A 14,236-nucleotide genomic window follows, 5' to 3' on the forward strand; every position below is an offset into this window, starting at 1 on the left:
AAACGACAATAACAATGAAAAATGGGAACAAACTCATAGATACAGAGAATATCTTTAGAGCTACTAGACAGGAAATGGATGTGGGGGAGCTGGTGAAAAAGGGCAACGGGATTAAGTAGTACAAATGGACAGGTACAAAATAATCATGGAGATATAAGTATAGCATAAGGAAAATTGTCAATATGTTGTAATAAATATGTAAGGGGAAGAGGTACTAGATTTATTGGGGTGATCGCTCTGTGAGTTATATAGATCTCTAATCGCTACGCTGTACAACTGAAACTAATATATTATTGTATGCCAACTATAATTGAAAAACTAATTGAATTATACACTGTAAATAATAGCAACTAATTGTCTATTATATTTCAATAAAGCTGTAAAAAAAAATCCAGCTGATAAAAGAAGAAAGTTACATGGGAAGTGGAGTCACATAAATGAAAGTTTTTCCACCTCTGCCACAATGCCAGAACAAATACTCCAGATTCACACTGCATCAGCAAAAAAAAAAAGTGTCTCCCACTTCGTTTTCCCATCAACTTACTCACAGATTGTCTTAAGAGTACAGCAGAGGTCCCAGCATGAGAGACAGAACAATGAATAAAAAGCAGATGTCTCTGAAAGACAGGCTTTCAGAGAGTCTATCTGCAAGCAGATCAAGATCCCTCAAGAGCACTAACTCACCCTAAGGGAAAGATGAATCAAAATGTACAAGTTTAGTTTCTCCCCAGGACTTTGAGAACGAATGGGAAAGAACTGACATGAGCTGAACTTCCTTACAATCCAGTATATTTTGGCCAAAGAAACACCATCTTTATTACAATGGTGAGGGGGCCCTGGGAAAAAGTAAGTTACATGGTATCAGAATAGTTTTTCTGGAAATACTTTATGATCCAGGCATATGAAACACCATAGAATGAGAAAACACATGATCCCAAAATAACACAAGTGTGCCATTAGTACCATTTAAAAACCTTCCAAGAACAAATCAGGCAATCAGTATAAAAAGTTAAAACCCTTTGACCAGCAACTCTCCTTCAAGGAAACTATCATAAGAACATAAATCAAAATATGGAAAAAGTTCAGTTCACAATGATATTCAAAGCAGGGCAGTTTGCAACATCAAAACAAGTGATGCCCTCATCAGTTACTGACTTTATTACCTGATAGGTCTCTTGACCACTGAGACTCAATATAATACAAATTCAGACTTGCCTTCTTCATGAAGCTCAGCTGAGACGATATATACATGAACCCAATAAACATGTGTAAATCCTTATACTATTTCAAAATATAAATATGCAAAAAGCTTCTATTTGGTGAAATAAAGGTATAGGGGAAAGAAAAACATCAAGTGTTCTAAAAGTACATATACACCCGTGTTTTACAAATCCCTCATGCAGTCAGCCCTGAACTAGTGAGTTAGCTAAAGACAATCTGCAGCAAATAACAACAATGGTCAGAGGCCCCAGAACCAGCAGCCACCACTCAGTAACATGGGCCAAAATAATGGAACCCATGGATGAAACCGAGCCCATATCTGTGTTCTGCCTCTACCTCGAGCTTTACTTTTCCAGATATCGGGTTGAGTGAGCTACAAAATAAAACATTTACTAGAGTGCCTTGAGCATGATGATTGCTTTATATGTGTTTAGTGAGTAATAAAAATGCCTTTAAGCCTGTAGCAAGTGTCTGGAACATGTAAGTGCTCAGCAAATAGAAGTTGTTATTATCGTTCTTATTATTGTTATAACTATTATTAATAAATGAATAACTTGCATTTGTATAGCTCCTTAAAGTTTATATAAACTTTTCAACTCTAACAACTGCCTTATAACAGAAAAAGGAGGCTCACAGAAACTGGTAATTTGTCCAAGTTCATACTGCCAGCAAATACTAAAGTTGGGGACTTGATCACTATCAGAGGTTCATTCCCCTCGACAAGGCTGGAATCTCAGAAAAATGTCCTCCAGCCTTCTCTCTATCATAGACATGATTCCCAACATTCAGTTCATCCTAAATGGTTAATCAAGAACTGTGGCAAATTTGTCCCCCTGTCAGTCATAGACTGATTTAAGGAAAGAACAGTGACCCAATCCTTGACACTGAAAAGTCTTTTGGGGAAAAGTCTTTTGGAAGCTTCCAGGAAAGGTTTCTTTACTACTGAAGAGACCCAAAGATGTGGCTTCTCTTTTTCTACTGGACGTTTCCTATCTCGATGTGACCCTTCAACTACTGTAGCCATCTTGAGACCATGAGGGGAATTAGGTTGAGAACGCGACCAACACAGAGCAGGAACAGAGTCAAGAGAATCACAGAAAAGCAAAGTCAGAGCCAAGACATTCTATCCTGGACTTTCTACTACTCGAAGGAATTCTTTCCTTACTAGTGAAGCCAGTCCATGTTGGACTTTCTGTTCCTTATATTCCTACCTGATACATTATTTATACATGACACATATCAGACCCAACACACATATTCCATCCCTATGGAACACTTCCATGTCATCACATGGGGGGCTTTCTAAACTTACATCAGATCTAATTTTGATTTCCTGAAATCCTAAATGGGCAGAAGAGAAAAGGAGACAGTGGTACGTACAGCTGTACAAAAGGAACACATATTGCTGGTTCCCATCGCATGGCTAACTATAGAAGCGAAGACACCACACTGGTTCCCAGTGAAGGCTCCAGGCCCTCTCCCATAACCCCCACCCCCACAAATGACAACAAACTCTACATCTGGAAGCCTAATGATCTTCAGCTGCTTCTCTCTGCCCAGAGTGCTATATCATGCACTACCAGGAGAAACGAGAGAGGAGGGAGAAGAAAGAGGAAAAAGAGATTTCATCAGAACACATAGTCTTTTCTTCCAAGGTAAAGCGACCATTTGGCTAAAACATCCAAAAATATTTATGAAATTTGTTATTTGCCAATTGATAATTCAAGTTTTTTTTTTCCCCAAAAAAACTATGTACAAAATATAAGCTATTCTTTGACAACGTTCCATTGAGAACAGTGAGTGATTTTTATTGCAGGCCAGATATCAGCTAATCTTTCATATCTTTTCCTAAGACCATAACGTATTTGAGTTGCAGCTTTCTAAAGTCCAGGCCAGTTCTTAGGGCTTCTCAGTACCACACCTGAATGAGAGACTGAATCTAGTCAACATCTATTCAACATCTCTGCTGACCTCAGCCTCAACCTTGACCTCATCATGTACCATAACATTCACCTCCAATCCATTTCAGTCATATGCTCCCAAAGCCACACCATCAACCTATCATCACTGGTGCCAACCCTCACTTCTGAAATCTAGGATTGTTGTGAGAATTAAATATCTCTCTTTAACCCCAACTTTCTATCCTCCACAAGTCTCCAACTCCTCAACTCCTACTGTACCTGGCTTTCAAACTCCTGGAGCCCTCAGGCCCCTCGCTCCTGCATTTTCTCTCATTCCATCAGCTTGTCCTGTTCTCATTTCCTTCTTAGAGGCTAGAGCTCATGATCCATTAAATCAATAGCTGTCTCTCTGGCAGCCCCACTCTTCCCAAGCCACTAATCTCCAATTCTCCATCAATGCAATCATCCAAACATTTCTGCTCCTATAACTGTTAAGGCAAGTTTTACTATAGAAGATCTCTCAACTTTTCAGATTAATGACGCAGCGCAATTATCATTTCCAACACAGACGAAACAATTGACTGCTTGGAGTGACTCAGCAGCTGGATATGTTATACCTGTTCCATGCACACAAGGCTACTCCAAATCTTAAGTGCTCTATGTACCCACCACTTCCAGCACTAAATTGCCATGGTAAACAGCTTTGTATCCTGGTTCTGCCTCTAAGTAGCTGTATAAACTCAGACAAGTTGCTTAATTCCTTGTGCTTCACTGGTCTCATTTGTAAAATTAGGATAATAATTTCATCTTCACAGGTTGTTATAAGAAATTAGTGAGTTAACATTATTAACATAATTTTAAGACTGCTTAGAATATAGAAAGTGTCCAAAACATGTTGGTTACTGTTTTATAGAGAGAATTGGGCTGTTGGATAGATTTTCCTCCATTTTCTTTCTTTCAGCTATTTCTTCAGTTTATTCATTTCTATATTTCTGCCTTTCTCAAAGAAAGTTGTGTCCTTATATATTTCATTTCTCCAGTAAATATTCCCCTTTCCTGTTTTCTGTATTTTAAACCTAGACCTTTACACTGGGTTCTCTTTAGCCTTTAAATGTACTCATGTGTCTCTCATCTTGAAAGCAGGAAGTTAGAATATGAGGTAGAAAAGAGGGGAAGAGAAGGAAAGAGAGGAGAAAAAAACCCATTTAGCTTTACAACCCTTTATAGTTACCACCAATTACTTTCGTCCCTTCATAAACCCAGCCTCTTAAGGACTTGTCTATACTATCGCCTTATCCCTTTTTTCATTCATACTTCAGTGGGATGGAATTTGCCTCCTGCCTCCCTTACTCATAGCTCAAGCTGTTTTTCACATTATCATCAATGACTCCTAATTACCAGTGGAGGTAACTCTGCCAACCTGAATTAACTGACCTCTCGTAGCATTTGGCACTGTCGACCTCTCTCTCATTATTGAACTCTTTCTTCTCAGAATTTCCACAAGAGGCTTTCCTGTTTATCCTTCTTCCTTACAGACCAGTGCTTCTTATTTCTTTTCTAAAGCCTTCTTCTGACCACTTAGTATATGTTGTGCCGTTTATTCATGCATTCAACAAAAGTACTGAATAGTTACCATGTGTCATGAACATTAAAGCTGTTGGAACCAGGTAAGCAGGGGCAGCTGAAACACAACTCCAGGGCACCTTTCACAGTGAAACAACTACTGAGACATATGAATGGTGCTTTCTGAACCTGTGCAATGGTGGTGACACCATAAATAAGACTAGTCTCTGCCCTCACAGTTGGCTTAGTGAAAAAGACCAACACATAACTAGACAATCAGAGTAGAAGAAGAAAGGTACAATGACCAAGGTATGATCCGGGTATAACATGAACACATACACAGGTCATTTGCCACAATTTTTGACCCATTTCACACTTCACTCTACATATATGCCTTGGGTGATTACATCTAATCACATGATTTCAACTGAGCCCATTAGCCAATGATGCCCAACTTTTGTATTACTTGTACAGAATATCAAATTGCTGACCAAACACCTCTAACATGTGCCCTATAGGGCACCAAGCACCAAGAATAGAAGTATAAATAAAGCAAAAGTCTTACCATTAGGCATTAACCTTATTTTCCATTAGAACCACTTCAACAAACCCCTAGTTCATCACCCTTTTGGACATTTCTTGAAATCCCATTCAATTATGTTTGAAACATGAGCTAATTTTATCATCAAACCTCCACTCCTGCCCAACACCTGTTTAAAAGTCTTTGAGGACTACTCTGAGTGGCCAAAGCAAAATCAAAACCCCTTGTACTTTAGTGTGATACACAAGACCCGAAACCATCTAGCTCCTACCTGTTCTCCTGGCACCTAGCCACGCATGTATGTACCCTGCATGCCAGCCACACCAAACCGCTCTGAAGAAATGAGCAGTTCTTTCAACCCACAGCACACTTTCCCACCTGAGCTCCTTTGTACCTATTGCTCCTGCTGCCTAGAGTGGCCTTTCTCATGAATTTCTGATTCTTCAAAGGTTTGACCAACCTAGAGGATGTAGTGCCTCCAGGTCTGAATTCCCATAGAAGGCAGTCACTGGTGGAACTCATCACAATGCCATGATTGTCTACACACCTATGACCCCGAGGGAATTGTAAACTTTTGACTAAGGGCCCTGTCTACTCTCCATGATCCTTCAATGCCAGCACAGTGTCCAGCATGTGCTGAATACTCAGCCTGATGAAGAGGTATTTAATCACAATACTTTTTATTAGAAACTTTAAAGGTAATTAATTCTATTTTGCCTAATTCAAATGTCTTCCAGCGTAAAACTATTAAAACTATTTTAAAGACTAGATTGAAACTTTACCTTAATATAGCCCATATTTACAGTCAATTAGGTATACTACTGTGTGAGAATTCAAAAAGAAAGCAGAGTGTGCCAGGCAGGACAGTTCTGGGATGATAATTTAGGTGCATGAGCTACTCAATGTCATTTGAAATTTTAGGTAGACCTTCAACTCTAATAAAACTAGAATATACGGTTGCCTATACTTTATCTTCTTTGAATGTGTAAGATAATCAAAGAAGTCAACCTAAAGAAGTAAAAATAAGAGAAAAAATATGTGGGGTTTAATTCTTGATACAATAGGGTATTCCTTTCATCATTGGAGTACCCTATTAAGAAAAACATTTTTGACATTATTTTATTTATAAGTGTTTACTTATTCATTACCCGGGTACATAGACATTTTCTGAGAGCATTCGTGAGTTTCTAAATTAAGTTAATACACGGTTCCCTGGTGAGCCTGGTAACTAAATTTGCCAAACAGTTGGCCAGCATTGAAATGAAATGAAACTTCAGACCCACATGAAATGGGACTTACCCCTGGGCCTTACTGTAACCACACCTAAAATCTCACAGTCACCGGTATAATTCCAGAAGGGAGAATGAAGACATGGGGAAATGTCTGGATTTTAAAAGTCAAAAAACCACAATACTACTTAACAATCATTTTATGCCAAAAATACCACGATGGCTGTCTGCACTGCCAAATCCAGTAGCTAAATACTCAAGTTTATCTTCTCATTCTGCGCTTCGATACCCATGTAGAAGGAGCCCTACAGTTTTGAGCAGGACATAGGGTTTTCAAAGAAAAAGAAAACTTCCTTGGCTGGTGTCCATGGCCTGCGCTCTAACTCTACTAGGCTATCCCACACCACTACCCACACACGTAGACACTCAAGCTCCAACTCTTTTGACAGTTATGCACAAGCATATGTGGGGAAATAGCAAATTAAAATATAAAATAGGAAACTTCATTGACCAATATGTATTGGGCTAATGTGAGTACAGACGATGGCACTTGACCCCACATAGCTCTTCCTCGGGATATTTTCTTTGACTCATTTCACGCCTGTCTAGAAACATTCTCCTTGGGTAATTACTTCCATATCTACAACTTAAACCGAGTCCCTATGCTATCAAGCTCCCAATCTATATTTCTTGCCCAGCATATCTAACTGCTCATTTGGCTTTCTGTCCTGAAAAGCATGGGGGGGGGGGGCGGGTATAAAGTTAATGAGACCAATGTCTTCTCCTGATGTACAGTAGTAGCTAAAAACAATTAGGAGCTACCAAAACTACATAAACCAAATTTGGCAGGGAATGAGAAGCAGACACTTAGAAGCCTAGTGGCTGAGTCATTTACAAACTTGTTTCACCAAAAAATTCTTTGTTCAAATATAACCCTACTTGGAAATCCAAAATGTGAAATCAAGAATGGCATGCCTGCTCAATTGCAGAAGAGACCATTGAAATGAACCCTGAGCTGGACACTGGACACCTTCTCCCCCCACAGATTGTCCCCATGCCCATAACAGATCCCAAGGCTCCATGAAACTCCCAGATATCTGCAAAGCACAGTTCAAAAACTATTAGTCAAGATCCATGAGGTGCTATTTTTAATATAAGAATTAACAGTTAAAGCACAATTTAGGAAAGCTAACGTAACGGTGAAAGAGAATTTCCATGAGTATTAAAAATAAAATAAGAACAAATATGATTAAAAATAAAGCAGTATGCTAGTTAGTGTTTTTCCGGTTCTGTGTCAATCGCCTCACCAAATTTTCTAAAATAGTAAATGATAATAACAAAGAAAAACCTAAAATTAGTCATATTTTGCTTAAGTCATATAAGGCTATCTTTCTTATATGAGTCCTCTATAATGTCTTTCTTATATATACGTCCCAAATTTCCAAAATCTATTTGATTCAATTAAATTTTTAAAAATGTTTCAGATCATTAAGATGGACAACTCAATCAGCCAAGGAAACTCAAAATAAATAAGGACATATTGGTAAGTATTATAGAGAAAACAGAGATTGTTGTAGAGGAAAAGACCAAATTATTGTCCTAAAAAATATACCTATATGACACCACAATCACCAAAAACATGAAACAAGCTCGTCAATTGACTGGTTAGTTGAATGTAATAATATCAATTTGATTGATCTGGTTATTTTTGACATCGTATAGACATAAACTCAGTGAATTACATGATGGGAAGGAAATCTGAAAATTCATACAGCCATTGGGAAAGCTTCCCATATAATGAGTGGACATTGTATAAAGAAACTGCAAAAAACAATTAAAAAAGAAAAAAGAAGTATCATGTTTAATTTTTTCATCAGCTATGTTAAGAAGATACCACAATAACCTTTTATTTCAATAAAATTTGTTCTGAAAAAGCATAAAATTATTAAGTATTATATAAATCAGTGGTTTGCAACCCCACCTGCATATGAGGTTAACCAGGAGTGATTTAAAAACCAATGATGCCCTGGCCCTACCCTAGACTTGCTGCATCAGATCTTTTAAGGATGGGTCCTTGGAGCCAATATTTTTTTTTTCCTTCCCCAGATGACTCTAATGATGGATCACTCCATTGTCAGGCATCAACCTGGACAAAACACTTCTTTTTGACAGCAGTGATGCCTATGAGTTTGGGCTCTCCCCATTCGTGACTAGTTAATAATGATAGTTAAGGCTGCTTTTTGCTAGTTGTCTGACTGACCCATTTCTAACTGAAGAAACGGCATTTCAGTCTCCCTTCAAGCAGGTCTAACTTTGTTGTGGTGTGGGCGTTTTGTTTGTTTGTTTGTTTGTTTGTTTGTTTGTTTTTGGTGGTTCCTTCATGGGCAATGAGTGCAGTTGTTTAGAAGTTACACGCTCAAAGACCTGAAATTGCTAAGAAACACAACTGATTTCAGTAGATAAATATGAGCTAACTCTCATGGAAAGTATTTCTTCAAAAACAAACGTAGAATCACAAAGACAATTCCAGTTGATCCTAAGATAAGAAATTACAACTTCAATCTGTAATATGTTAAATAAACCAGAAATGGTTAATTTTGCTCGGAAATAGTTAGAAAAATTATAAAGTCAAAAATGTATTGATGTAGTTAAGCTTTTATGTTGCTAATTTATATTATATACATGAACCAGGGAGCCATAAGACAGTCTGGAGGGAAAAGGGTTGTGATTTTTATGATGATTTGGAACTAAAAAACTAGGTTCAGCTCCTCTCTCTAATCTTAAGCAACTAAAATTACATCCATAAGGTAGTCTCATAAACATGGAATTTTGCTGCAGATACAGACACATGAGCTATTTTCAAGATACACTGGGTATCCAAAGAAATTGAAACATTCTCCTAACTGAAGCAATCAGAAGTTAGTCAAAGAGTCAGAACGTTGATACATCCTATTTCAACTTTAGTCACATAAATAAAATAAAATCATTCACTAACTTTTGGCTATCAGGTCATGATTGGAATTTTATGTTGCCTTTCTTGGGTAAACCGCTACCAGATTTCCTGATTCCATGTCTTAAAAGCACTTATAACTTAAAGGCACCTGTGAAGAAAACCTGAGTATGAAACCTTTAGAGATTTTTTTTTTTTACTATGTTTTCTAATCTTTTACAGTTGTCTATTCTACACTAAGGAGTATTAGCTTGTTTGTTGATGTTGCTTTTTAAAAAAGTTTTATAGTCTTTTTTATTAACATAAAATTCACTATTTTAATCATTTTAAAGGATACAACTAGTGGTTTTTAGGACATTCACAATGCTGTGAAACTGTCACCACTATGGATGCAGCCATCATCCCCAAAAGCAACCGTGTACCCTTTATCAGTCTCTCTCAATTTCCCCTACTTCTGTACCCTGACAACTAGTCTACTTTTTATCTCTATGGATTTGTCTACTGTGGAGATTTCATATAAACAAATCATAAAATATATGGTCTTTTGTGTCTGGCTTCTCTCACTTAGCATACTGTTTTGATGGTTCATCCACTGTTGATATTGCTTTTTTAATACGGCTTACTTTTATGGGCCTAAATGGCAATCAACTTAGTTTTCGTAGAAATAGCTTTCTTTGCCATTTACATTTATGTATTATTTAATTAAACTGCAAAATTACAATAGCAAGATACTACTGGAATAAACAGAACTATGACCAAACACCACTGTAAGCGTGCACCTGAGCTAATGGAAGTAAAGTAAACTCATTTACCATGATGACAGTTATTTACCATGGTGGTCTCTGTGTTCTGAGCAAAGACCAGTGCATGCTTCAGAAGGAAAGAGGAGCGTTGGTTAACCCAATGAGTTCTTTTAGTGTTGGTCAGTACTCTATTACACAGCAGAGGAGTATGTATGCCGAGGATACAGAAGTGATAAGAGTCTGTTATACAGCCCAGCACAACCTCAGCTGATCCCCACACGGAAGTCTTCTATATATCTTCAAAAAGAAGCAAGGGTATGGTCTCATAAAGAGAGGTATACCCTCCTGCCTCTATAAAAGCTTTACCATGCTATCCATCTTTCAAGGAGCAATGCAAATATGTTCTCTCTAAAGTCTTCCCTAAGCCTTGACTCCTCACAGTGCCTACAAGCTTTCTCTCCTTCCTTTTAATACTCAAAGTACTTATCTAACTCTTGGTTGTTATAACTGGTATTATAGCTAGTCACACAATGTTCTTTCTTCCATACCAGGCTGCTAGCTGATTCGGAGGCAGGTTCTGTGCCCTTCTATCCCCTACGGCTACCAGCACAGAAAAAGAGGTGCTCAAAGCGCAATCTTTACATGGATCTTTAATAAAGAGTAGAAGTGCAATAAATATTTATGAAGTAAGGAATGAATGAACACATGCTTCAGAAGAAAAAATTAATTAATGGTGTATAATTTCCCTGGCTATGGCAACTCACTCCATTCATCAATGTGCAGTAAAAGAAGGGGTGTGTGAGAATCCGAAGGGGCAAAGTAGTGGGCAAATGAAGAAAATCAACTACTCTGGGTGCCTGGCAGACATCAGAAATCATGACTCTTCTCCAAGAGATCACTTTCAAATAGGACACTGTTAGATAATGACATTTCCTAATGTCTTTGATGTAGGGCAAATTAAAAACAGAGAGAAAAATCTTTGTACTCAAAATCTCCTAATATATTCAAGTGTGGATTTGTTTTTTCTCAATTAAATGATTATACCACTCGAATGGGTGAGTTTTTAGATATACTAGAGAAGTACTCATAAGAAAATAGCTTCCAAACTGGTGATTTTAAAACTTAAAGCAATTGGTTAGATAAGGAATGCATAAACAACCCCAAAAGCTGCACTGAATACTTTTTTTTGGCTGTATACTACTGAAAAACTGCCAAGTTCATTTTGATAAGCCTTTGTTAAAAACAATAAACATGCCTGAGCTTGCAAACCATGCCATTTTGAAGAAAAAGCAATTGAGAGAATTAGAAAATGCTTAGAACTGCAAAGTCTGATTAAAAAGAAAAACTGTGGTAAAATAGATATACCAATAAGTCACAACATCATGACACCTATCAACAGGGACAAAATGTAAAGTGAGACAAAAGTAAAAGCAGAACACCATCTTCATAAATAAATAAGATATTATATCTTACAAACTAATATAATTACAGTCTGCAACACTAACATGGGGGCATTAACACTTGAGAAAACTAATCCTCCCATGCTTCACTAAATTTAATGTCACCAAAGTGATATCCCTGCACTAAAGGAAAGGAAATTTCAGGGACTCTAAATAAACATACATACAATAACCAAATGTGAGAATTTCTATTCTTGTACAGTAGAACATCAGTTCATAAAAGTCAAAGTAACTTCATCTGAATTAACTTCTTTGTTTTCAGTGATTATAAAATCAGCAGAATCATAGGATTGGAAGGAAGATAATTTAAAATATTATGTTTGTTTCCCTGCTTTGGGCAAAACTGAAATTCTCTTCTATCTGCCAAAGAAAATCCTGGAAAAAATCTAATGAATCAATTGTAACTTGAAGATTGAAGTTTTTTGTTTTGGTCATCAACATATCCCAAATGCCCAGAACAGCACCGGGCACACAGTAGGCACTCAAGAAATATCTGTTCAATTGGGCTAAATCGAAAAACATGAAAAATGTGCAATGCAATGCTAAAATGGTCCTTATACAGGTCACTTTTCCCAAGTCAGCTCCAGAGTCATAAATCAGGGCTTTAACTAACCAATCATCACCATACAGAGCTGAGAATCAGACCTAGGGGAGATGAGAGTAAATTTAGTCCACCTGTTTTGATTACTTTTTCTCCCTGGAAGTTCACCTGAAATGTATCAGCATATTCATCCTCGTATAAAAGTAAATATTATTTAAATGAAGGTTTTCTTTTTTTTTTTTTAATTGTAGTACAATTAAACATCCTAGGCTATAGGGTGAAGAGTTTGAATGATCGGTAAAATCTTTTTCAATTTCCAAGATCTTGTGATTATAAGTAACCAAGTCCAGTCACTTAATTACTACGCCTTATGTCCATTCTTCAACAGACATATGTTGGGTACCTTAAGGAGGGGTCAGATACCATTAGCCTAGTTTGGCCGCGAAGTTTATTTTTGGGGGAGGGGTGCGGTTGGAGGAAAACTATGCAGGGGCAGTTGATGATTTCAAAAGCTAGTTATCTCAGATATCTCAGAGATTAAATCGATGTGTCTCTAAATTTGCCAGTCCTGAAGACTCCCCTGGGTTAAGCTAGCTGCTCATCAGAGTGCCCAGCTCTCAGCAAAGAAACAGATAGGATGAACTAATTAGCGTCCCTTCAGAATGAAACCGTTTAACCAGTGCTGGCAGGTCTCATTTGACTAAACATTTTTTTTTTTTTTTAAGTATAAGAAGTTCATAATGCTGCGTTGTGAAAACGGCAGGCTAACCAAATAGCCCCAGGACTTGAATCGTACTTTAAAATTTTGCTGCCAACACTTGCCTCTGAGTCCACACTACAGGTATCCCTGCTTTTCTTTGAGAACAAGAAGTAACGGAGAAGTTCAGTCAATTGAAGGTTTTGAATGTTGGTGTGGGTTCAGTATACCACACACAAGAAATAAATATTATGACCTGAGACAGTGCGCGGGGGTAGGAGGAGACATACACTGAAAACAATCCAGAAGAAAGGCAGTCTCTATTGCACGGAGAAGTCTGCGTTTGGAAACCACAGGAGATGGAGATCAAAGCCTCTCACTCTCCAGCCACCTGCCCAGAAACTGCCCAAGCGTCGGCCCCAATCCGACAGGGCAAGTGGGCACGTGTCTTTCCCTTGACCCAGCAGGCGTTCCGAGCGACCCGGGTTGGGATGGCCCGCTCACGGCGTGCTGCTGGCCGCTGGGGCAGCGGGCAGCGAACCAAGCGCCGTCCGCCAGTTTCACCAAACCCAGCGCTAGAGACCCGCCACCTCGCTGCGAAGGATGCCTGGGTCACTTGAGCCACCGCGCCCTCGGCACAACACAGCGTGGGAGCGTGAAGGAGGTAAGCCAAGGGGGCTACCTGGACCACGCGCTGGGAATCCCGGCGCAAGAGTTGCCCGCGGGAGACGGCGCCCAGGGCACCCAGCGGGACTAGGCTCCAGCACTCTGCAGCCGTCTGCAGCGCGCAGACCCCCATTCCGCCCGAACCCCGGGCCCCAGTCCAGCCCGGCTGCGTCCTCACCTCGCGTCGACTGCTGTAGCCCCGGCAGGGGCTCGCGGTCATACCCCCGGGGCTTACCCACGGTGCCGGGTTCCCGCGCGGTGGCCCCTTCCTGGGCTCCAGGCGCAGCGGTCCGCGCTTCCGAGGGGCGGGGAGCAGACGGGGCGGAGGCTCTGGCGGAGCTGGGGCCGGGGGCCCGGCAGCCAGCTCTGGGGGAGGAGAGCACGGCGGGGAAAATCCCAGTGCCCGGCCCCTCCCTGCTCCTCTGTGGACTCTCTGCCCGGCGCGCGAATGGGATTTGTCCTGGGATCAGCTCTACGTGCTGCGGCTTAGCTAGGGGTGAGGGGCGCCGGGGAGGAGGGACACCTCGCGGTTATGTAATGGATGGGCTCGCGGTGACCTGAGCCAGCTCTCTCCAGGACTGCCTGACCCTTTTCAGGAACAGTGTGCCTGCCCTGACCCAGGCAAGCAGAGGGAGCCCTGTGTCCTCACAAAGAACTTTTCCTTGAGGTCAAAGAGCAAGATCTTGAGAAGTAATGCAAGGACTCCCATAGGTGTATGCGACAG

General features: G+C 39.7%; 1 protein-coding gene across 2 annotated transcripts in view; it reads right to left on the reverse strand.

Moving 5' to 3' along the window:
* SLC16A12 (solute carrier family 16 member 12) overlaps positions 1-13,980 on the reverse strand; it is a 68,417-nt gene extending 54,437 nt beyond the window's left edge. For both annotated transcript variants that reach the window (XM_016127951.2, XM_016127949.2), the window contains exon 1: positions 13,691-13,980. The gene's annotated coding sequence lies outside the window, so the exon portion shown is untranslated. The remainder of the gene's footprint in view (positions 1-13,690) is intronic.
* Positions 13,981-14,236: the final 256 nt, after the last annotated feature.

This window comes from Rousettus aegyptiacus, unplaced genomic scaffold (genome assembly GCF_014176215.1).
Source record: "Rousettus aegyptiacus isolate mRouAeg1 unplaced genomic scaffold, mRouAeg1.p scaffold_m13_p_6, whole genome shotgun sequence".
Taxonomy (NCBI): Eukaryota; Metazoa; Chordata; class Mammalia; order Chiroptera; family Pteropodidae; genus Rousettus; species Rousettus aegyptiacus.